Source organism: Sturnus vulgaris, chromosome 26, assembly GCF_052056855.1.
Source record: "Sturnus vulgaris isolate bStuVul1 chromosome 26, bStuVul1.hap1, whole genome shotgun sequence".
In the NCBI taxonomy this organism is placed as follows: domain Eukaryota; kingdom Metazoa; phylum Chordata; class Aves; order Passeriformes; family Sturnidae; genus Sturnus; species Sturnus vulgaris.
The window spans coordinates 1,700,824-1,706,109 of NC_142268.1; the positions used below are offsets into that span (position 1 = coordinate 1,700,824).

Genomic DNA, 5,286 nt, shown 5'->3' on the forward strand with positions numbered 1-5,286 from the left:
CAAGGATCATCATCTAATTAGCCCATGCAACGCTTAGCGAGGTTTATTTTTATCTCAAGCCCTTCAGAACATACATAATCATTCCACCTTAAGTCTTTCAAAACTTGGTCTCTATGGAAACCCTGATGTAAACGAGTGCTCCTTTCCTTGCAGAAGGTCTGAGCTGTGTTGCAGCCTCCCCACCCTGATCTGCTCCCCTTCCCTCTGGCCTCCCTCTCCACCCTCCTGCTAATAGTGCTTGGGGTTTATCTCTTCCTAGCACAACGTATTTAGATCTGCAAACCTCTGAGGAATCTTTGTTTCCGAAGAGAGGGAGGTGGGAGTGAGAGGGAAGGTCGAAATCTTCGTGATGCTCCAGTTGATGTTCAGCTCACTCCTGTGGGATTTGGGCAGAAACCTCCAGGATGCTGCTCGTGGCTCCCTGGAGCCATCTAAATGGAGTTTAAGGTGTGGAAAAGCCACTTTCCTAATAATCCCCTCACATCCGTGAGCAGTTGTTAGTGATTTCTTTATATTTCGCCTGCGAACACAAGAGGGCCACGTTTGGTGGAGAAAAGAGGCTGCCAGCAGCTTTGGGGAGGGAAAGAGAGGGAAACTGGAAGGAACATTGAGCTGGAGTGCTCTGTGGCTCCGGGATGGTGGGGCCGGGGGAGGATGCAGTGCCTGACTGAGGATTAGAGGCACAACAGCATCAGTCCCTGCTTGCCTTCTGCTGCCCTGCCCTGTCAGTCCCACCACTGAGGCAGGTGAGTGCAGTCTGGATTTAACAAACCCGTGTCATTTCCTTTATGTGCAAAGGGAAACTGAAGCATGGGCAGGTTGCAGGTTTGAACCACTACAGGACTAAAAATCAGCCTTAGAGCAGAGATCTTCCTGGAGCAGAGAGGAAAAATCTCCGGATTACTCATGAGAGCTGAGCAACTCGGTGCTGCTGCTTAAAACCAATATTCTTTGTGGGACGTGGCTGGCACATGCAGAGGTGGGGAGCAGGCTGGGAAGGGGCAGACGGGCTCTGCAAGCAGGGCCAGCTGCAGCCACCCTGCAGGCAACTGTGCAGCCACTGCTGCAGCTGGAGAATAACTGCAGAGCAGAGCAGAGCCAGGGAGCCCAGCCAGCCTCTCCTGTGCCCTTGGTAACTCTGTCTGCTGCTCTCTGCTCCCTCCACAGAGCCCACGGAATACTGAATGGCTTCTGTGGTTAAATCTGCTGCCAGGTGCCTTCTGGAGAACACCCTGCTTCCCTGGACGTGCTGGTAGGAAAGGGCATCACGGGGGGCAGGGGAGATTCCCCCTGTAGCTGCTCAGCTCCTGTGTTCGTGTGAGATGTCTCTGCCTGCACCACGCGGTGCTGCTGAGCAGGAGTGAGGCTGAGAGCAAGAGAAAACCCTCTGAGAATAAACCAGAGTTCTCCAGGGACTGTCTTTTTTCCTAAGAACTCCTCTTCTAAGCCTTCAGCTAATTCCCTGCTTCTCCCCTGTCCTTCCACCCTCCCAGGCCAGCTGATGGCTGCAGGACACCCAGGGAGATGCTGGCTCCCTCACCATCCTCCCTGTTGCAGTCTCCTCTTTGGGAAAGTTTCACTTTCCAGCAATTTTAGCTCTGCCCTCATTTCAGTGTCCCATTTGCTGCCACGTCCATAAGGACCTGACTGCCACCACCCCCAGGAGCTGGCAGGGAGGAGTGTGGCCCCCTCCTGCAGCCAGGGGAGGCTGGCTCACATGCTCAGTGTAAAAGGCAATTTCATTAGTTTGCAGCCCTGGCTGGCAACCAGAGCTGGCACCAGAGATTGTTTTTATGAATAACACCCTGGCAAAATAGAACTGGTAGCAGCTTGGGTGGGATTTATGTTTGCTCTGTCCCCTCTCATTCTTGGATTGGCAAACTGGCAGGGGCACAGTGGTTGCCTGCTGCTGGCTGTGGGTCACCAGGGTGCCTGGCACAGGGCTGGGCTGTGGGCTCATGCTCTGCATGCCCAAGGAGCCACCAGCTGGCACAGAGACAGGGCTCAGGGGCTTTGCATCACACTCCATGTGGACTGCTGGCACGGTCATTAAGTTGGAAAAGACCCCCAAGATCGCCAAGTCCGAGCTTTGAGCTGATCTCACCCCCCACTCTCGATATCACAAAGTGCTACGGGTGCTCTTGAATTGCCTTGCTGACTCGGGTGTAGTGAGAAAACCTGAAAATGAGGGGTTTTGAAGGAACAGGTAAAACCGGATCACCTTCAAATTGCCTTCCCTTGGTGCACGGGGCTGTTTGTTCTCTGCAGATCCTTTTGGGAACAGGCAGTGGCTGCTCTTTAGACAATTAACAAGAAACTGGAATAGCAACACCAAAGACTTCGTAGAGACATTCAACATCGCAGCATAAACTCCCAGCCTGTGAGGAAATCCCGTTTTGTGCCTGTCTCAGGGGTATCTGGGCAGAAATCACTGCTGACACTTTTGTGTTCTGAGCACAAATGTCACTTGTTGCTGCAGCACAGAAGCACAGCAGAGGTTAAACTTCAGGGTTTGAGCATCGAGTCCTTTCCTTGGCTTCTGCTGCTGCAGCAGGCTCAGTTTCTCAGGCTGAATGAGCTTTTCCAAGCTGCCAGAGTTATTTAGGAGCTCACAGGTTAAGTTCATAGAGCGCAGCAAGCTGTGCACTCTCTCTCCTTCGTGCTGCAAGGCAAGGGCAAAAGCTGAAGTTTAAACCAGGGGCAGCTTCCAAGCTGCCAGATCAGGGCTAAGATTTTTCTGGTCTAGAAAAGGGGGCACCCAGCATGACCCTTTGCTCTGGCTCCATAAACCCTAATCCCACAGAAGCCCTGACAACCCCAGCAGGATTTTCCATGCTGGTCTCCAGTGGGGTGAATGCTCTCACTGGATCTGGGTGGAAGGTTTTTCTTCCAAGGACCTCGTTGTGAGTGTGAAAAATGCCACGTGCTGTTCTCCAAGGCAAGATTTCTTAATTTGATTTTAATTAGAAGAGGGAGAAATTAAGGTAAGAAATGGGGGAAAACTCTGGCAAAAGAGAAGAGAAATTTCAGTGATAGGCAGCAGGGCTGGGCCCCACAGCCTTGGGGGTTTGTGGAGCAGAGCCTTTCCCTGTTCACAGGGATGAAACTCTTTCCAAGGTGACTCATTCACCTTGAATTGGAGGCAGCTCTCCTCACTGCTGTGCTGGAGAAATGTGCAAAGACCAGTGGCCTCCTCTTAACTGTTGAGATGATATCACTCGCCAGAAACAGCATCCAATTTCCTGATCCTTTGTTTGAACAACAAACAAATAAGATATGAGCACTGGAGCTACAGGCACATCTTCTTCATAAATATTGGGAGGCACGAGGCTCTGGCATTAAATACCCAACTCTAAATAATGCCTCGAGGCAGAGTTGTTACCTGCTACCTTGAATACAGCCCCACTCCATCAGCAGGTTACAATAATAACAAATAAAACACGGAATTATAGCCGTGCAATACTTGAAAATGAGCCTGTCACTTTGTGTCTGGGCTGGAAATCAATCACCAAGTCTTCGAATCAGCTTCTGCTATTAAGGGCTGGAAGCAGGAGAGATTAAAGACATGTCCATGAAAGTCTCTTTCCTCAGGTACGCTGATCTTCCAAAATTCTGAATGGATTTTTTTTTTTTTTCTTTCCTTGGCTGTGATTTCTGTCATTGTGGTCTGAGTGGAATCCTTTGGGGCTGTTATTATTAACCAGTACATGTTAAAAGGATGTGTCCCCTAGATGGGCAGGGAAGGGGGAGATTAAATTGATTTGATTTTACAGGCACATACAAGACTCCTGTTCTCTTCACAGCAGCAAAATGGAGGAGTTGATGGAACCCCGAAGTTTGCAACACCTGCAATCCCACCCAGCTCTGCCAAAAGGTTTCTGGAAGCAGGGAGCCAGAGCAGGGATGTGTGGAGGGTACCAAGGTACATTGGCACTCTGAGATCCTCACCCCAAACCTTGGATTTCTGCAGCAATGCCATCAGTGCATCCATCCCTGTAAATGACATTTTGTTGCCTGCCATGGGAAACCAGGCCCAGGGAAGGAGTGAAATATCTCTGTGCAGGAACTAAATTCCTGCAGGAGCTTTGTGCAGGGATCCAACACCTCTTCAAGCCTCCTCTTACTTTCTCCTTCTGGTTATTTAAAAGAGGCTCCTTCCCTCCACTGCCATCATGCCATGGTGACTGGGGCAGAGGAAGGGGCTGCTCTGGAGGGAGCAGGAGCCCCACGAGGGCTTTCAAACAGAGCTGGTCTTCTGGCCTTTATTAAGGAATCAGCTCTTTATTGTGGGTGGGGCTCCTGCTTCACAACACCAACAATTAACAGCATTAACGCGATTAACAATTTATCAATTAACAAACAGTAACTTTTGGTGGAACTGGGCTAACTTGTAAATTTATTTACAACAGAAGGGGCTGCCATGCCCTGAGTGACAGCAATCGCTGCTCGCTGGGTCAAGCACAGGCAGGGCTCAGCACGACTCAACAGGTTTCTGTGTTTAAATATCTTTTAAACTTACAAAACAAAGTGCTTTTTTGCCTTTGCTCTTCCCTCCCTCTGCTTCCTCGTTGAGTGCTTTGGAAGAGCTTTGTTTTAACTAAACAGCATTTTACATTTCATGCAGAACCATCGTGTTCTGCGCGTTTGTTTTCCCTCCGCCGTGACAGGCTCTGACATTATTTTGATGAGAAGATTCTTCAGCGTTTTGAAATGATGTTCAGTCTTCCCTTGCATGGGGTTGCTTTTAAACTCTCTGAGCTTCATCAACCCTGTAGCAGCTCCTGAGGGAATCTGCTGAAATTTGGGAGCTCCGGTGACCAATTCCCTTTTCCTCTTCGCTTAGCAGTCTGCAAATGGCCTACAAGATTTTGTCCACCCAGGGAAAGGAAATTCCCTCATGTGGATGTGCTGGATGGATTATTCTGCTGTAGATATGTGGGATTAGTGGCCTGTAGAGCTGAATTTTGATTGGAATAATAAATCCTTGCCATACAGGCAAATCCTCATGGAGAAACACTTCCTGACCACAGCAGATAGGAAGAAAGCTGCTTTGCCAAATACAAGGCAAACCTTCCCTACCTTGGCAAAAGGACACAATATAAATGACTCCTTCATTGCAGGGGAAAAGGTGTGTGGGGCAGGCAGGGTGCTGGGCAAGGTGTGTGTGGGTGTGAGGTCATGTTTTCTCAGGTGTGATCCTCATGAGGATCCCAGCAAAGGTGGCTTGAGAGTGTCTGTGCAGGGACAATTTGGAACAATTTTCAGCCTGATTGTAGCCTGATGTCA

At 49.7% G+C, this 5,286-nt stretch overlaps 1 long non-coding RNA gene across 1 annotated transcript; it reads left to right on the plus strand.

Moving 5' to 3' along the window:
• The first annotated feature begins 371 nt into the window (after positions 1-371).
• LOC148221191 (uncharacterized) lies at positions 372-5,006 on the plus strand. Its single transcript, XR_015808465.1, has 3 exons — positions 372-746; positions 1,168-1,252; positions 3,804-5,006. It is a non-coding gene; the product is annotated as an uncharacterized LOC148221191 (long non-coding RNA).
• The last annotated feature ends 280 nt before the right edge of the window (positions 5,007-5,286 follow it).